Source organism: Anomalospiza imberbis, unplaced genomic scaffold (assembly GCF_031753505.1).
Source record: "Anomalospiza imberbis isolate Cuckoo-Finch-1a 21T00152 unplaced genomic scaffold, ASM3175350v1 scaffold_69, whole genome shotgun sequence".
Taxonomy (NCBI): Eukaryota; Metazoa; Chordata; class Aves; order Passeriformes; family Viduidae; genus Anomalospiza; species Anomalospiza imberbis.
This window is the reverse complement of record NW_027100303.1, coordinates 326,522-346,400: the sequence shown is the minus strand read 5'-3', so window position 1 is coordinate 346,400 and position 19,879 is coordinate 326,522. Positions and strand designations below refer to the sequence as shown.

The following is a 19,879-nucleotide window of genomic DNA, read 5'->3' as shown; positions in this document are numbered from 1 at the left end:
GGCCCTGCCCGCCGGGGGGGCCGCCTTTGGACACTGCGGCAGGACAGGGACCGGCTCTGGGATACGGGCTGGGGAGGGGACCCTGAGCACAAGGAGGAAAACAAAGCAACATCTGGGAAACGCAGATTGTACATGGAAGGATCAGGATTTTCTATTAAGCATTTGCTTTGGGTCGCTGGAGAAAGGAAAGACTTTGCTCAAAGCTCTGCAGCTCTCAGAGGATGAGCACCCACAGGCAGTGAGCGCGGCTGCAGGAGCGGCAGAAGAAGGCCCTGGAGCACTTGGGCACAAAGGCACAGCAGCTGAATGCAAGAAGGGATGAGCAGAAGGCCAAGCTGAAGGCAAAGGCCATGGCACAGCTCCTACAGCCCCTCAGGGATCAACCCCAGGGCCCAAGGGGGCCCCGGCACCCAGGGGATGCGGTCGGCCACAAGCACCTGGCAGAGGCATTGCCCTCCTGGCCAGGGGAGAGCCCACCCAAACAGCCCCTGGGAAGGAGTCAGGGCTGTAATCCAAGATGCCATGGGTACGGCTTTTGCCGTTGGCTTTGGCAAGAAGAAGAGCCAGACCCAGGGCAGATATTCAATTCTCTCCCTTGCAATTGATCTTGGGAATTCCTTACCCTAGTAATTCTCCACCCAGTGCAGGGTGGGGATAAGGGATGTACATTTAAAGCAGTCTGTGGCCAGAGTCCTGTCTCTTGTGAAATCTCTCCCACAGGAAGCTGGGCTGGCACAGAGCCTGCCTTGGCACTTTGCTGTTCCCAACATCCAAGCAGGACATCGGGCCCTGCCTAAGGAGGCCAAAGCAGCACCACTGGTGGCCAAGTGGCGTGGCCCATGCCAAGTGTCCCTGAGGCCAGAAACAGCCCCCAGCACAGCTGAGCACGGGGGGACCCCTCAGCCTGGGCTCCAGGGCTCTGAAGCCCCGGAGATTTGCACTTCCCGCCTGCAGCAGGAGCATGGGAGGCCCCCACGGAGCCTGCACTGAAGGCAGCGCAGCAGCAGCCAGGGCTCCACAGCGGGGCAAGCCCCTGGGCCTGCCCACACATCTTCTGCTCAAATCCTCTGCCTGGGCACCCTCCTTTGGCATCTCCAGCCACCGGGGCCAATCCTTGCTGCCACTGCTGCAGCTTCAGTGCTTTCTGGGCCTGCACTGCCACAGCTGCTGGCGAAGACAACGGCACAATTCCACTCTGGGTCTCAGCCACACTCACACACTGCGCTGCCTGGGATTGCACTGATGGAAAATACACCAGGTCATAGACTTGAACATTTCTAACATTTTATTTCCCTACTCAGCCTTGGTTTGCCTTGGCCTCGGGGAAAGAAATGGTAAAGGTTTTTTTAAGGGATGTTCCACCACTCAGTGGAGATGAGTTTAACATCTCAACACACTGGGAATGGCCCAAAAGATTCCCACAAAGATAACGCCCAGCAGCAAACAGCAACCAACACCTACCCCAGACACTGCCCCCGGCAGAGCTGGAGACACCTGCTCTGGAAAAGGCTGAGAAGGAAATCCAGCAGTTCCGACCTGATGAACAGCAGAAGCCAAGAAATCCGGGTCCAATAGGAACCCAAATACTAAAAACTGCACAACTTGAAACTACAGAACATTAAACCAATGGATTTAGATTGGTTCAGACTGTATCAAGTTTGGGAACAATCCAGTTTAACCCACGTGTCATGGAACGATTTTCTCTGCACACCCGGGCTATGTGGGGATGGAATGATTTCTGTTGCAGATCCTGGCCAGAATCAAGGAATGCCTTGACTCCTACACTAAACATATTGGTGGAGTTTTCTTTTCTCCTGCAGTTTCAGTGCAAAGTTTATAGCAGAAGAGTATTTTTTGTAATAATCCTACTTCTATATTGCCGGTTAGGTTTGGGTCAGGGATGTGAGAATGATTTTTTACTCCGAGGAGAAGTAGAAAAAACTTAATTGCCTTGGATTTTTTTGTGTATTTTAGTGTGAGAGATACCAAAATTTTGGTCTGGGTTTTTCGACGTTCACCTTTAGGCTGCATTTTGGAAAACGAGAAGAGATTTAAAGGGGACCCTTTCACTCATAAACAGTAAATAGACGATTTGAAGGAAAAAAATAAATAAAGCAGCAGGTTGTGGTGGGGGTCCACACATGAGGCTGCTGAAGGCTGCTCTGGAAGAGAAGCTGCATTCCAGGCAGCCAGCAGAGGAGCTTTAGAAATGCAAATTAACACTGCTGGGGCAAAGTGGGGACAATGGACCTGCCTCTTCTTGCCTGGGGCAGGAATTGGGCTGATTCCCTCTGCCCCTCACCCCAAGCTCTGCCTGCCTGCACAGATGGAATCGGCACAGCTGAAGGCAGAGCCCATGGTGAGGATCTCTGACTCTGCAACAGAAATGGGTGAAGCTGCAAAGGGAAACAGCAAATGGAGGATGCTGTGAAAACTTCACTAAAATAAGGGGGGATCATCCCTGTGCCCACTCCAACATGTGCTGGCACTGTCTATGCTATACAGGGAGTATCAGAGCACTGGGGGTTTTGCTATAACAAGTACAGGGAAATCAGTTGGAATTCATGTATTTGATGATGTAATTAGAAAAAAGCTGTCAATTGATGCAGCCCCGGCTGGAGGGAGCACCCAAAAATGGGGAAAAGATGAACGGCCACCAGAACAAATCCTACAACACCGTGGACCAGCCCCTGGGAACCCGAACCAATTCATATCAGGAGACACAGAACCCATTTATCATTTCAATGGCATCATTAGATTACAAGCTGTCCTCAAAATAAGAACCAACCAGACACCTCCAGCTCCTGACCTTCCTGCCGACCCATCCACTGAAATGAGGAACACAACATTTCACCAGGGGAGGGGTTCACATTATCTCTCAGCAGAAAAAGGAGGAGTTTGTGGAAAACTAAATGACTCCAACTGCTGTTGGCAAAGAGATGACAAAGGAAAAGCGGTGAAAAAGGTAACAAAGGAAATAGGAGAGCAGTTTATGTATTGGTCCAAACATGGAAAGGATGGGAATGGGACACGGTTTCGTGGCTCCCTGGCACACCATGGGTTAAACGAATGCTGCTTCTCCTCTTCTGTGCCACAGCAACTGTCATCTTTTTACCATGCTCCACACCTTGGGAGTGCAGCTCATCCAGCAGCTGAGCCAGGGGATGCAGGGGGCAGCCAGGCCTCCTGATCCAGAAACGGCTACAAAAGGACAGGGAATGAGGGCAGCGAGAATAATCCCAAAACCAAAGAGGACCCGGGAAGAACAAAACAGAGTCAATGAGTGAATCTGCCTGGAGATAGGGCCAGCGACTTGGAGATGAAAAAATAACGGGAGAAACCATCTGTTCCAATAAATGTTACAAATGGACCCGGACAGCTGCTCAAAGTCCATCTAAACTCCTCAACTTCCCGAAGAACAAAGACCAAACAGAGCCATGAATATCGGCTGTCATCCACAAAGAGGGGTGCATATGAACGAGGACAGGCAGCAGGCGGATCGGGAAGTCTGAACCTTCCCAGTCCCTCAGCCAGTGGGCAAAGGCAGAGGGAGATGCGGCCGGGAAAATGAGCATCCAAAGGAGGCAGCGTGCTACAACAAGGGCAGAGAGCGCATGGCAAATGCCCCACGGCCTCTCCCTCTGCTCAGCAATCGAGTCACTTTGACAGGACTGCTCGGTCTCCTCTGGCCACAGAAACCTCCGGCGACGGGAATTTCCCCGCACGGGCCCGGCCACGGGGCAGCCACCTCTGTCCCAGCCACAGCAACCGGGACGAGCCAGCGCTGCTCCGGCAGCGGCTCCTGCCCAGGCAGCGGCGGGAAGGAGACCGCGGGCAGCCGCTCCCGCAGCGCCCTCAGCCCAGGGCCGGCACGGGCCGGACACGGCACCGCCAAGCCGCCGGAGCCCCCTGCCGCCCCCTCCGCCCGCAGCGAGCCCCGAGCCCCCGCAGAACCCGGCGCGGCTCCCACCTGCGCCGGGGCCGCCTCCGAGCTCCGCCAATGCCGCCTCCCCGCGCTCCGGCCGCTGCCGCCGCTCCCGGGCCCGCACAGACGCTCCGCCAATGGCGCCGCTGCCGAGCCAGGGCCGCCCTCAGGCCGCCAGCGGGGCCGTGCTTCGCCCCGCTCTCACCAATCAGCGCGCCAGAACCGCGACTGACGGCAGCAGCGGCCAATGGCAGCGAGGGGCGGGCTCTGCACACGGCACAGCCTCGCCCCGCGCTCTCAGGGCCCCCCGGGCTGTGGGAGGGCAAAGCCGGAGATGAGGAACAGCCCTGGAACGGGCCCGGGCCCGGGCCGGCATCGATCTGCGGCACCAACAAACTGCTCCGCACCTCCCGACACGGCTTTCCCGGCCCTGCGCCTTCGCCTTCGCTGGCTCCGGCTCTGCGGGAAGCCCAGCAGCCCCACTTCTCCTGCCCCCTAATTCGGAGCATCCGTGCATCGCTTTGATTTCCCCCAAAAAGGGAAAACCGCCCCAAAGCCCTGTGGGGGAGTGGGGGAGGGGAGAGATTTCTGGCACAAAACTCCAAAAGCTCCGAGCAGGACAATGAGAAGTCAATGAAGAGCCTTGAATGCAGCTTTCCCCACGCCTCCCTCCTTCCAGCTGCACCTCCTCCCCCGGCAGTGCAGGAGACAGGGAATGGAGCCGTGCTCAGTTCATCCCCCGTGGCTTCTCCCTCTGCCCAGGGACAGGAGTCGTTCCCCTGCTGCAGCCTGCGGTCTCTCCCACCGGAGACTTCTCCAGGAACTTCTCCAACCGGAGTCCATCCCCTGGGGCACAGCCCCCCTCCAAGTGCTGCAGCGGGAAAAACGCCAGTCACTTGTTTTTACAACTTTTTAAAGTTTAATGATAATGAAATTGTTATAAAAATAGTAATACGATTAGAGTAATAAAAATTTAGAGTTCATGTAATTACAGGATAATAAAAACCAAAGAATTACGGACGTCTGGATGCTCTCGGGCACTTAAGCAAGGACAGGCATGTTTTGTGAACAAAGGAATAACTCTTAAGATCCATTCACTGTTGCATATTCATACATACCTCATGGTTATGCATACATTCTATTTAAAATAAGAAACTCTCTCTAGAATATGTCAACTCCTTCTTTTAATCCCCACGGCGTCTTCCAGTCTGAGCAAGGCCTGAAGAAATTACCTTCTTCTGATAAGAAACTCATAAATTCCTCTTCTTCTCTGGAAGATTTGGGTGTTCTGTGACTCTTATCTCGAAGCCAGTATCTCATTATTTTAAAAAAAACCACATACACAGTTTCTACTTTAACTACTAAATGTTCATTTTAACTACAAAACTACATTTACCATTCTATCAAAATGTTAATACAGCACTTCTAACAAACAACGTTTGCTTGCCAATGACAGTGTGCTCACGATTTTAAACTATCTGGAAGTGTATAAAAACTACTGTCTGTAAACAATAAAGGGAGAACGTAGGATTAACCACATTGGTTGGGATCTGCGTTTGTTCCTGTCCAGCCACCCTTTTATAATTGGTCCCTGTTTCAGAGTCCTCCACAGCTGAGGGACTGAGATTCTGATGGTAGGCTCCTGGGCCTCCACAGCAGTGCATCTTCCTTTTCCTTTTCATTCTCCTCCACCCAGATGAAATTGAGGATTGGCAATGGCTTGCAAGAAAGCAGGGGGTGAGTACCTTGGGTTTGGTGAGAAATGAGCCTCATGCTTTAGAATTTTTAAAACTTTAAGAAGGCATAATTAGAGACAAATCAATAACAGCGGTGGGTGTTTGGCAATGGCCAGAGGCACACTGGTTAGCCATAGCAACTCTTCTTATCTATTTTTTCCATTTTATTGTTCAAAAACATATTGATAAAGGTTATACGTATTAAAACCTTTATTTGAACTCGTTTACTTGTTCCAGGAACTCTTGAAGTTGGTTTGAGCCCCAAGCCGCCTTTCTAGAGTACGTGCAGGAATCGTTGATTGTTGAACTGAGGGTTGTGTGTCACTTCCTCACAACAGCCCCCTGATCCCTGGTTTCAGCTGTGAGTCTGCAGGCCCCAAGTTGGGCAACTCCCTGGGGGCTCCCCTGGCAGGGGAGACCCTCCTGGAGCAGTTCTGTGTCAGGAAGGAGAGACGCATTGGACTTCTTTGGTCTTCAGCTTCTGTTTATTGTTACCTTATCAAAACTTCATCACACTGTCTGCACCAGACTCTGCGTGCGGGAAACACAGCACAAAAATGGCCAACAATCTCTTGTTATAAGGCATTTTGAGTCTAATCAAAAACTAAGCTACCCAATAAAGTAGGAACACCTAAATTATTTTCCTTTCTAACCCAATAACTGAGCCCTAAAGACCCGGATTTTTCATGTGGATTTTTCTACCCAATTACAAGACATCACCTAAAGGCAAGAAGAAAGAGGAAGAAGAAAGAAGAAGGGAACTCAAGACAACACCCTATATCCTCCATCTTGAACCCATCTATAACATACTAAAAATCCTAAAACCTAAATGTCTCACCCATGTGAAATACTACACTAGTCTCTACAATTCTCTACAATCTCTTTCACACTTTTGTGGTTTCTAGTTTACCTTGAGGCTTTGGAAGTTTTCTCCATGAACAAGGGTCAAAGTCAGTGCTCCCCTGGGGGTCAGGGCACCCCAGAGCAGACAGAGAAATATTCCCAGTGCCCTGGGTTTCCACATCAGCAGGCGACAGTTATTGACAGTCGAAGGGTCAGCGGCAGGGATCCTCATCACACCCGTTCCTTAAATGTTATCTGGCCATGCAGACGGTTTTAGCTACTTCCACAAGTACTTTAAATCAACATTAGCTGTTTCACAAATATCTCTGAGTTATTCTTCTCAGTTAGTTACAAAAATAAAAGCATTAGTTATTATTTCACAACTGCAGCAACTTCTGCTAAAGTTAACATTCTAATGCACAACATGTAGCATCCACTTCAATACTTTGCAAAAGCCAAAACTATAATGTATGTTTTTCACACTGTCCACAAACTAAAATATCATCCATGAATGATGTTCTGAGGATTTGAGCGACACAGGGGCCAGGGCACTGGCCACAAAATGCTGACAAATTATACTACAGCAAAAGTAGTTAAAAGTGATTACAAACTGTACTGTATCAAAATCGTTGTGATTAGGAATAAGTTGAAGAAGTCAAGACAAAATAGCAAAAGCCACCAACTACATAGTTCTTTATAACAAACCCAGGGCAGGTTTTTCCCTTGCATGGAGCACTTGGGCCTTCCCCGGGCCCCTTCTGCCCTCTTGCAGAGCCGGTGGCATTTTACACCACCCACAGTTTGTAACCAAGAGTCGGGTGCAGCCGAGAAGGCTCCAAGCGCCTCCTTCCAGGCTGACTCTGCAGATGCCGAGGCTGCTCTGGGCTCTGCCAGGGCTCTGCTGGGGCTCAGCTCTGGGCGAGGCTGGGCCCGCTCTCCCCTCACATTGCTCCGGGCAGCTGAGTCACACAGGGAGAAGGAAGGGACACCTCAAGGGAGTTGAGGTTTAAGAGAGTTTTTATTCAAAAAGCTGCCATACCAAACAGGCTGTCATAAGAACCATAACAAACAGGCTGTCCTAACTACCTTAACCAACTAGCACTGCTAACTACCATAACTAACTGGCACTGCTAACTACCATAAGTAACTAGTTGTCCTAACTAACTACTGTAATTAAAATCTCTCCTCCAGTGCTTCATTTCCTCCGCTGCTGCCTCAGTTGCTTTGCTGCGGTGATCAGAGGGGTCAGGCTGGAGAGAGGCTTGGCTGATGATAAAAATGGGTGCTGCCCAAAGGAGAAAAAAGAAAGAAATGAACCGTTACTTTCCAGAGTCAACTTCCTCACAGGCTCTGTTGCAACAGGACAAAGGGAAATGGTCTGAAACTCAGGAGAGGGAAGCAGGCTCAGACCAGGTCTGAGGCAGAATTTTTTTAGCAGGAGAGTGGGGAAGCACTGACAGAAGGTGCCCAGAGATGTGGGAGGTGCCTCCTCCCTGGGAACATCCAAGCTCAGGTCAGGCAGGGCTCTGAGCCACCTGAGCTGCTTGAAGATGGCCCTGCTCGCTGTGGGGCCCCAGGTGCAGATGACCTCGAAAGGCCCCTGCCAAGCCAAACCAGGCGAGGATTCTGCTTGCTTTGCGTGTGGAAAGCAGCGAGACTGGAGACCATCGGAGGGGGCCCCACAAGAAAACCCCTCCCTGGCGCTGCTGCTTCCCCTGCATCCGCTTGGCATTCACCTGCAGCAGCTCCTGGGCAGATCAGCGCCGCTCCTCGTCCGGCTCCAGGCTGCACTCGAGGAAGTCCCGCAGCAGAGCCGACAGGCGCCTGGGCTCCTGCAGCTGCGGGGTCCCGTTCTGCCGGATCAGAGCGCGAGCCTGCAGGAAAAGCAAACTCAGCGCTCTGCCAGCTTCCTTCCCACCCACAAGTGCTCACATTGACCCCGGCTTCCCAGCCCCAGCTCCAGGGGCACTTTCCTCCCTGGCAGAGATGCTGCTCACAGCTCATTTTTCTATGCCAACCAAAAAACCCAAACCCTGGTGCTGCTGCAGCCACTGTAAAGAGCTGGTGCACTTGCTTCACATTTTCAGGTCATCCTCACAGCCAGAAGAACTGAAACAACGTAAATCCCAAAGCAAATTGTGTCTGGAGACTGCAGAATATGTGTCTGTGTTGAGACTCCAGTCCTCTGGGAATTCCCTTCCCCATGTGCAGAAACCTCCAGCTGCTGCTCCCAGTGCAGGCTCACCCTGTGCTCACAGGCCTCTGCAACCACGGGAGAATTGGCCTCTTACCATGGCCCTCGTTTCCTTGAAGTAAGGAGGTTCTCCTTCCACCATCTCGATGGTCACAATGCCAAAGGACCAGATGTCCACCTTGGGGCCGTAAGGAGAACTGGTGACAACTTCTGGGGCCATCCAGTGAGCAGTGCCCACCATGGAGCTGTGCTGGTCCTGCTAAGGGCTGAGCTGAGCGCTGAGGCCAAAATCAGCTGAGGACAGAAACAAACACTGTCAAAGGCAGCTGGAATGAGGAAACCAAGCACAAAGACTCCCCACTCTCAGTCTGAGAATGCAGCAGTGAAGTCAGCTGGGAAAGTCCTCAGGGCTGTAGCCAAGGAAAGATGGAACTGAACTGGACCCTTAAAGAAACCCTCAGCTTTCATGCAGTTGCTTTTACTGATTCCCTTGCAGCTTTAGATTCCAACTCCTGCCCCTCTGGGAGGGCCATTCCCAGAGCAAAGGCACCCCTGACAGCCTGCTCCTCTCCTGAGCTCTCTGCAGGGGCAGCCGCTCTCAGCTGGCAGCAGGGGCCGGGCAGTGCCCCCAGCAGCCCTTGTGGGGCTCTGGCCGTCACTGGGAAGCAGCCCCACAGCCGCACCCCGGGAGCGCCGTGCCTGGCCAGGAACACCCACCCAGCTTGACAGAGCCGTCCATTCCCAGAAGGATGTTGGAGCTCTTCAGATCTCTGTGGATCACCCGGTTCGAATGGAGGAAATGCAGGCCCTGCAGACACTGAGAGAGAACAAGAAACACGAGGGTAAAAACCAATGGCCGGAATATATCACACAAGAAAGGACAGTTTAGAATTCTGCCAGCAGCGACTTTGCTGTGACAGGCCAGGAGTGCAGTGCAGACAAGCTCCAGGCAAACGGTTCAGGGCAAAGCTGAGAACAGCACATCAAATCCAAAACAGACAGAGAGTGCCACAACAGCAGGAAAGAGAACAAGAACAGAGTAGAAGTGCAGTGCTGCTGGCAGGCCGTTCACTGCAGGGGCTTTCTTCTCCAACTCATAAAAACAACAGAGAAACAAAGCCCTGAGCATGGAGCCACTCCTGCTCTCACGCCCTGCTGGGAAGGACCATCGTGTCCAAGGCATGGCAGTCACAGGCAGGATCCCTCACCTCCCGACTGACAGCTGCCATCTCTCCTTCAGCCATGCGTGTCTGTCTGACAACGTCCTGCAAAGTTCCTCCATCCATGTATTCCATCACCAGCCAGAGATCTCCATCAACAAGGAAGCTGGAAGAGGAAAGCAGTGGCATGGAGACCAATGTGCAGTGCTCAATTCCCCCATGGAAAAGCCTGGAGTGGAGTTTTGTTGCCAGGTCACTTGTCAATGAGGACAGAATCCGATGGAGAGACATTCCTGCCAGGCTGCACAGCCCTTGGGATCTGCACAGTCTAAAGGAGGAGACCCCTGTGAGAAAGGAGAGGCCTTAGATGGCAAGCAGGTGAAAAATGCAGTTTAGCAAAGGCCCAGATCAGTGTGGAACCACAACACTGGCCCCCAGCTGGTTCAGCTTCTGAACTCATCAGTTTCACCCTTCCCTGCAGAACAAGGCAACACAGCTCCCAGGGTTATCCAGGGGAGGAGGCCAGGCAGCACTTGGGACAAAAGGGGTCAGAAAACCTTTCAGAAAGTCCCTTCAGAAACAGGCAAGGCCAGTGACAAATGGGCAAACGAGGCATTTCTGTGAACAAGAACCTGGTCTTCCTGGCATCTGCAGCAATGGGAAAGGGCTGGGAAGAAGAAGCCAAGGGAAATAATTTCTGCTGTGGTTTATCAGCACTTGTTGTAAGACACAGAAAACAGGGTCAACTTGAAGGGAAAACCAAACCAAAGCAACAAAAGCACACGGAGGGAGCGAACTGCCAGGCTGTTGTTTTGGGAAGATACGGCTGGGTCAGGCATTTTCAAATCAGGCCACAGACTACGGATGCCAGGAAAGGTTAAGGCAGGGCCCGGGCATGGGATAAGGCCTGAAGCACTCACCTGTCCAAAGAGCTGACAATGTTGGGGTTCTTCTTGTTCTTCAGGAGCAGGAGCTCATTCACAGCTCGTTCCCTGTTCTGCCCTCTCAGACTCATTTTCTTTATGGCCACCTGAAGGGACATTGCAGACCTTTCACTGGAGGAGTCTGTGGCAGGAGGCCGCAGCAAACACGGAGCGAGTCTTTTTGGGGCGACGGAGCCGGGCTGTGCCAAACTGCCTTGGGATGGGACACCAGAGCTCAGCAAGTGCCATTCCCACAGCCCATTGCTCTGCTCGCTGGGGGCTGCTTACAGGACACATGGCCAGAGACATTTGGCCTTGCAAGCCCTGCAGAAATGGCCCCTCAGCTGTCAGCCTCCAAGCTCTAACCACATTCTCTGCACCTACAGTCTTCTCAAATAGCCTCAACACTCTCATTATTGTTCAAACACATTTTGCGAGCAGGAGGTAATTCTGGTTCTGTGCAAACAGAGCAAAACAGCCGGGAACCCTTTAGCAGTTCTATGGGATTGGGTCATGATTTCAGATGCAACTGCTCTGGTTGGGTTTGCACAACAAAGCAAACACACACATCCATTGCCCTGCTTGCATTCCTTTGGGCACTTCAGAAGGACCAAGTCTGTCCCAGCTGTGCTCTGCAGGCTGACACGGCTCTGCCTGCAGAGGAGCAGCCTGTGCAGGAAAGCTCTGCTGGCCCCCAAAGCTGCAGCCACAGCTCCCAGCAGAGGGGAGAGCCCTGGAGAGCTGCCAGACGTGCTGGGCGTGTTGACACTGACCTCTCCTCCAGTGGCCCTGTCGAGTCCTTTAGAAACGGTTCCAAAAGCCCTGGAGACAAAACAGCAGAGAAGAAAGAAGCAGCGCTTTAGGCCCTGGCAGTGAAAGCCAGCCCAGACAGGAGATCTCTGCTGCCTGCAGCGTTCACAAACACCTGGGGGCATCGACCCTTCCAACAACAGCGCAGCAGCCACCAGAATGATGATGATGATGATGCCCCACTCATGGCGATGATAACAGTAGAGGGCAACAACAATGACAGTGATGATGACGATGATGATAATGACGATGAAGGTGACAGAGAATGATGATGATGATGATGCACCACTCATGGCAATAATGACAGCAGATGAGAACGATGATGATGATGGCAATGATAGCGATGAAGACGCCATGTGGGTCTCCTCACCATGGTCTCCCCCAAGAGCACCTCAAGCAGCTGCGTGAGCACAAAGCCATCGCGCAGGTCCAAGTAGAGGTCCCCGACGCGGCAGGCGGTGCGCGCCGGGTGGGCCTTCACCCACTTGGTGAAGGTCTTCTTCTGCACCGCGTCCTGCTCGTCTGAAGGGACATAGAGGTCACCACAAATCCACCCCAAATTCCACCCCAGAACCACCTTGAGACCCCAAATCCACCCTGAGACCCCCACGGGACTCAGGAGCCTCCAGGTGAACGTTCACCCACTTGGTGAAGGTCTTCTCCTTCACCATGTCCTGCTCGTCCAGGGGACATCGAGGTCACCCCAAATCCACCCTGAGACCCCAAATCCACCCTGAGACCCCCACGGGACTCAGGAGCCTTCTGGTGGACGTTCACCCACTTGGTGAAGGTCTTCTCCTTCACCATGTCCTGCTCGTCCGGGGGACATCGAGGTCACCCCAAATTTTGGGGGCTTTTTGGGGGGTTTGGGGGTTTTCTGGGGAGAGTTGAGAAGATTTTTGGGGTTTTTTAGGGGGTTTTGGGTGGTTGAGGAGTTTTTTTAGGGTTTTTTTTGAGGTTTTTTGGGGTTTTTTGGGGGATTTGAGAAGTTTGTTTTGGGGTTTTTTGGTTTTTTTTATTTTTTGAGGGTGGAAATCTGCAAATTTTTTGGGGAATATTTGGATTTTTTGGTTTTTTTTTTGGGGGGGGAATCTGCGATTTTTTTGGGAAATATTTGGATTTTTTGGGGGGGGAATCTGCAAATTTCTTGGGGAATATTTTGATTTTTTTGGGGTTTTTTTGGGGGGGAAATCTGTGAATCTTTGGGGAATATTTTCATTTTTTTGTTTCCTTTTTTTTTGGAGGGGAAGGTAATATGAAAATTTTTGGGGAAAATTTTGATTTTCTTGGGGTTTCTTCGGGGGGGAATCTTCGAATTTTTTGGGGAATATTTTGATTTTTTTGGGTTCTTTTGGGGGGGGGAAATCTGCAAATTTTTTAGGAAATATTTGGATTTTTTTTTTTTTTTCACCCACCAGCCAAGGCCTTGATCCGGGAGCACTCGAAGATTTTGGGGTCCCCCCAGGCTCGGGGCTCCGGGGGGGGTCCCAGGGGCCGTTGTTGTTGTTGGGGGGAGGGGCGACCTCCACGTTGTCCAGCTCGGCCACCATGGGGGGGGGCCCCAAAATTGGGGAGGGGTCCCACAACGAGCTCAGGGGGGGGCCTGGAAGAGGTTTTTTGGGGGGGAGGGTTTGAGACTTTTGGGGGGTAGAGACCCTCCGAGTTGGTTTAGGGGGGCTGGAAGCTCCCAAAATTCAATGAGAACCCCCCCAAGACCCCCAAAATCCCCCCCGAAACCGCCCAAAATCCATTCCAGACCACCCTGAGACCCCCAAAATCCCCCCAAGAAGGCCCTAAAATTCTCTGAAACCGCAAAATCCATTGAGAGCCCGTCCAAGACCCACAAAATCCCCCCCAAAACCCCCCAAAATTCTCTGAGAGCCCAAAATTCATGGAGAGCCCCACCCTGAGACCCCCAAAATGCATTCAGGACCCTCCCAAGACCCCCAAAATCCCTCCTGAGACCCCCCAAAATTCTCTGAGACCCCAAAATCCATTGAGAGACCCCCCAAGATCCCCAAAATCCTCCCCCGAGACTCCCAAAATCCCTCCTGAGACCCCCCAAAATTCTCTGAGACCCTAAAATCCATGGAGAGCCCCGCCCTGAGATCCCCAAAACCCCCCCAAGACCCCCCAAAATTCTCTGAGACCCCAAAATCCATTGAGAGACCCCCCAAGATCCCCAAAATCCTCCCCTGCGACCCCCCAAAATCCCTCCTAAGACCACCCCAAAATTCCCTGAGACCCCAAAATCCATCAAGACCCCCACCCCGAGGTCCCCAAAATTCTCTGAGACCCCAAAATCCATTGAGAGCCCCGCCCTGAGACCCCCAAAATCCATCCTGAGCACCCCCAAAGAGCCCCTCCAAGACCCCCAAAATCCCTCCTGAGACCCCCCAAAATTCTCTGAGACCCCAAAATTCATGGAGAGCCCCACCCTGAGACCCACAAAATCCCTCCTGGGACCCCCCAAGACCCCCAAAATTCAATGAGATCCCTCCCCAAAATTCTCTGCGAATCCCAAAATCCATTGAGACCCCCCTGAGACCCCCAAAAATCCTCCTGAGATCCCCAAAAATCCCCTGAGGCCACCAAAATCCATTCAAGACCCCCTGAAAATTCTCCGAGACCCCAAAATCCCCTCAGGACTCCCCCTAAGCCCCCCAACATCCCCCGAGAATCCTCAGGACCCCCAAAATCCCCCCAGGACCCCCCCTAAACTCCCCTAAAATTCCCCCAAACCCCCCCGGACACCTCAAGACCTCCATGACCTCCCTAAAGTCCCCGAAGACCCCCAAAACCCTCCCAGACCTTCCAAGACCCCCAAGGACCCCCTAAACCCCCAAAAATCCCCCAAAATCCCCTAAAATTGTCCCAAAATCCCCTAAAATTCCCCCCAAATCCCCTAAAATTCCCCCCAAAATTCCCCCAATCCTCCCAAAATTCCCCCCGAATCCCCTAGAATATCCCCCAAAATTCCCCCCAAATCCTCCAAAATGCCCCCCAAATCCCCTAAAATATCCCCCAAAATTCCCCCCAAATCCTCCAAAATGCCCCCAAATCCTTTAAAATCCCCTAAATTTCCCCCAAAATCCCCTAAAATTCCCCCAATCCTCCCAAATTTCCCCCCAAATCCCCTAAAATTCCCCTCAAATCCCCCAAAATGTCCCCAAAATGTCCTCCAAAACCCCTAAAATCCCCCCAAAATCCCCTAAAATTCCCCCCAAATTCCCCAAAATGCCCTCAAATCCCCTAAAATTCCACCAAAATTCCCCAAAATCCCCTAAAATTCCACCAAAACTCCCCCATTCCTCCCAAAATTCCCCCCAATTCCCCCCCCCCCCCCCCCCGCCCCCAGCACCGGGACAAGCCTCGCCCCAAAATTCCAAAAAAAAAAAAACATTCCCAAATCATTCCCAAAACGGGATGGGCATCGGGCAGCGTTATCCTGGAATTCCCGTTATCCCAAGTTTTCCATTATCCTGGAATTTATGTTATCCCAAATTTTTCATTATCCTGGAATTTCTGTTATCCCCGAATTTCTGTTATCCCGGAATTCCCATTATCCTGGAATTTCTGTTATCCCAGAATTTCTGTTATCCTGGAATTCCCGTTATCCCAAATTTCCCATTATCCTGGAATTTATGTTATCCCGGAATTCCTGTTATCCCAAAATTCACATTATCCTGGAATTCCTGTTATCCCACTTTTTGTCACTGTTATCCCAAATTTCCCATTATCCCGGAATTCCTGTTATCCCAAAATTCCCATTATCCTGGAATTTCTGTTATCCCACTTTTTGTCACTGCTATCCCAAAATTCCCCTTATCCCAAAATTCCCATTATCCTGGAATTTATGTTATCCCAGTTTTTGTCACTGTTATCCTGGAATTCCCGTTATCCCAAACTTCCCATTATCCTGGAATTTACGTTATCCAAAAATTCCCATTATCCCGGAATTCCTGTTATCCCAGTTTTTCTCACTGTTATCCCAAAATTCCCATTATCCCGGAATTCCCGGTATTCCAACATTCCCAATTTTCCCATTATCCCCGTGATCCCAGTTACCCTGGTTTGTGTCCCCACTATCCCAAAATTCCCAACGGTATTCCTGTTATGCCAGAATTCCCATTATTCTGATATTCCCAATTTTCCCACTATCCCAAAATTCCCATTATCCCAAATTCCCATTATCCCAGTACTCCCATCATCCAGTTCCCCCTTATCCCAGTTCCCCATTATCCCTCTCTCCCAGTTATCCCAGTACTCCCATTATCCCAGTCCCACATTATCCCTCTCTCCCAGTTATCCCAGTACTCCCATTATCCCAGTTATCCCAGTCCCACATTATCCCAGTTCCCCAGTTATCCCAGTTCCCCCCATTATCCCAGTTCCCCATTATCTCAGTTCCCCCCATTATCCCAGTTCCCCATTATCCCAGTTATCCCAGTTCCCCCAATTATCCCAGTTCCCCATTATCCCACTCTCCCAGTTATCCCAGTTTCTCCCCCATTATCCCAGTTCCCCATTATCCCACTCTCCCAGTTACCCCAGTTTCTCCCCCATTTTCCCAGTTTCCCCATTATCCCGTGCTCCCCAGTTATCCCAGTTCCCCATGATGCCTGAGAGACTGGAGAGATTATATGGAACTGGGATAAAACAGGGAATGGGATCAAATAGGGACGGGGATCCTATGGAATGGGATAAAATGGACTGGGATAAACTGGACTGGGATTATATGGAACTGGGATAAAACAGGGAATGGGATCAAATATGGACTGGAATCTTATGGACCGGGATAAACTGGACTGGGGTTATATGGAACTGGGATAAAACAGGGAATGGGATCGAATAGGGCCTGGGACCCTATGGACTGGGATAAACTGGACTGGGATAGCCCAGACTGGGATCCTATGGACCTGAATCCTATGGACTGGGATAAACTGGACTGGGATTATATGGAAGTGGGATCCTATGGACTGGGATAAAACAGGGACTGGGACCCTGTGGAATGCGATCCTATGGACTGGGACCACCCAGACTGGGATAACATGGACTGGGATCCTACAGACTGGGACTGCACAGAGTGGGACTGCACAGACTGGGACCACATGGATCAGGACCATAGAGACTGGGATAAACAGGACTGGGATGATATGGAATGGGATCCTACAGACACGGAGCATACAAATCCCAGTACAAACTGGGATCGCATGGAAGAGGAGGGGTGAAGAAGGAGAGCGAGTAGGGCTGGAAACAGGAGAAGGAGATGGGGAAAGGGAGGGGGAAGAGGAGGAGGAGGAGGAGGGATGGAAGGGGAGGGATGAAGGGGGACAGGGAGGAGGGGATAGCACACAGGAGGAGGAGGAGGAGGAGCGATGGAAGAGGAGAGATGGAGGAGGAGAAGGCGAGGGGGGGTTAGGGAGAAGGAGAAGGGGGGAAGGAAGAGGAGAATCAGGCGGGGTTAGGGAAGAGGAGGAGGGGGGGAGAAGAGGAGGGAGGGAAGGGCAGGGATGAAGGAGGAGAAGGAGGGGGGCTTAGGGAGGAAGAAAAGGGGGGAAGGAAGAGGAGGGGCGGGAGGAAGAGGAAGAGGAGGGACAAAGGCGGATCAAGGACAGCAGGAGGAAACACGTGGTCGAGCCCTCCCTGAATTCGTAGCCCCCAGCTGTGGGATCATCCCGCAGGTGAGCGGGGAGGGGGAGCTCGGCCCAGATATCCTGGGGGGTGCCTGGGTCGGGTTGTTTTGGGGGGATGTTTGGAGAATGAAGAACTGCAAAGCCGAGCAGAAAAGGTCCCTTGGGGGGACATTGGGGGTCCCGGTGGCGGCTGCCGGCAGAGGCAGCCTGGAGGAGCAGAGCCCTGTGTCCCCCAGGAGCCCAAAGTGGGGAGCCCAGAGAGGGGGGAGCGCTGCCATCGGCGGGACCCTCAAGAGCCTGGAGAGGGGCAGGGGGGACTCCTTGGAGCCCCCGCAGCCCCAAGCAGAGAGGAAGGGGAGAAGGGAGCCCGGGAGCCCAAAAAGCCCCGGCAGCCCTAAATGGGGAGAGCCAGGAGGGGGGAGCTTTTGGGATTGCTGGGACTCCCAGCAGCCTGGGGAGGGCGGGCAGCGGGGAGAAGGGGGACCCCCAATCCAAGCGTGACCCCCAGCAGCTGGGACAGGGGGGAGCCCCAAACAGCAAAGGGGAGGGAGCAGGGACGGGGAACTCCTGGGAGGCTTTTTCAGGGCTGAATCTTGGTGTTTGGGAGGTTTCTATGGAGCCCAGGTGGCCAGGGACTTCTAGAGATGGACTCGGGCAGAGGGACCTTCAGACTCAAGGTGCTCATCCCTTGTTTTCCCCAGACCAGGATTTCCCATTCCCAGCCCCTGGGAGGCAGCGAGGAAGAGGAAGACCCTGTCCTTGTCCTTGCTCCCCCAGAGCAGGAGCTGAGGATGGAGAGCAGGGAGGACAAATCCCTGCAGCAGAACCTCGTGGAAGAGGCTGATTTGAGCGGCTCCACGACACAGGAACCCAGCGGGAAGGAAAAGCCCTGGAGATGCCGCACGAGGACAGGCTGCAAACGCAGATCGCGGGGATCTGAGGAGGAAAGACCCACCCTGGGCCAGGAAGGCAGCCGGAGATCGAGCCGGAGCTCGGAGCTGGTGGTCCATGAGCAGCTCCATGATGGGGAGAAGCCCCACACGTGCTCAGAGTGTGGGAAGAACTTCAGGAGGAGCTCACACCTGATCAGGCACCAGAGGATCCACACTGGGGAGAGGCCCTACAAGTGTAGGGAGTGTGGGAAGAGCTTCAGGCGGAGCTCCCACCTGATGAAGCACCAGAGGATCCACACTGGGGAGAGGCCCTACGAGTGTGGGGAGTGTGGGAAGAGCTTCAGACAGAGCTCCAGCCTGAACGTGCACCAGAGGATCCACACTGGGGAGAGGCCCTACGAGTGTTCCAAGTGTGGGAAGAGCTTCAGCCAGAGCTACAGCCTGATCAAGCACCAGAGGATCCACACTGGGAAGAGGCCCTACGAGTGTTCCAAGTGTGGGAAGAGGTTTCAGACCAGCTCCCATCTCCTCACGCACTATCTGGTTCACACAGAGGAGAGGCCCTTCTGCTGCCCTGACTGCGGGAAGGGATTCAGGCACAACTCTACCCTCATCATCCACCGGCGCATCCACACCGGGGAGAGGCCCTACGAGTGTGGGGAGTGTGGGAAGAGGTTTCAGAGCAGCTCCCATCTCCTCACGCACTATCTGGTTCACACAGAGGAGAGGCCCTTCTGCTGCCCCGACTGCGGGAAGGGATTCAGGCAGAAGTCCCACCTCATCAGACACCAGCGCATCCACACCGGGGAGGGGCCCTACGAGTGTCCCCAGTGTGGGAAGAGCTTCCCCAGCAGCTCTACCTTGACCAAACACCAACGGAGCCACCGGTAATGGAAGCGCTGTGAGTGCCCCAATGTGAGGAGAGCTAAACTCCATCCCCCACTGGAGGACCCACATTGGGCACAGCCCTGGTGACCCACATTCCCTGTGATCCACGTTGGGAACACACCCGGCTGCTTCTCCTTTCCTATTGACCTTAATTTTTTTCTCTTCTCAATTTAACTGCACTCCAAAAGCCAAGAGGCATCGATCTTTCCCCTCAAAACCACTCACATGCCACTGAAAACCACTGAATTTTAACCCATAAAGGCTCAATCCCACCTCAATTTGCTTGTTCCCACCTCAAAAATCTCAATCCCACCCAAAACTCACTCGATTCCACAACCTCCAGAGTGAGATGGGGTTGGGAGGAGATTAGGAGAAGTGGGATCCCAGTTTGGAGCGGTGACATGGCGACTGTGTGGGGATGGGTGGCTGGGATATATTTGATAGCAAATAAAACTTTCAGACTTACTGATTTCTTTGCCGTTCATTTTCAGTCCGTGGCAGTTCTGTCTGCAGAGCGCCGCCTCACAGAGTGTCCCCTCACAGTTCCCGCCCTTGGCCTGGCCCCGCCCCTTTCCCCTCACAGTTCCCGCCCTCGGCCTGGCCCCGCCCCTTTCCCCTCACGGTTCCCGCCCTTGGCCTGGCCCCGCCCCTTTCCCCTCACGGTTCCCGCCCTTTCCCCGCCCCTTTCCCCTCACGGTTCGGCCTTCGGGAACGGGGGAGGAAGAGGAGGGAGGGAGGAAGAGGCGCAGCGGCAGCCGGGAGCGGCCGGAGGAGAGGAGAGAAGGAATCGCGGGGCCCTGGCGCTGCCAGAAGTCGCCGCAGCCCCAGGAGCATCGCCCCCCATCCCGCAGGTGCCCGGGGAGGGGGAGCT

The 19,879-nt window shown here is 53.0% G+C and overlaps 2 pseudogenes; one reads left to right on the top strand and one right to left on the bottom strand.

The window, feature by feature from the left end:
• Positions 1–19,879, bottom strand: part of LOC137467576 (uncharacterized) — a 441,429-nt pseudogene that overhangs the window by 245,325 nt on the left and 176,225 nt on the right.
• Positions 1–19,879, top strand: part of LOC137467577 (zinc finger protein 850-like) — a 214,022-nt pseudogene that overhangs the window by 183,820 nt on the left and 10,323 nt on the right.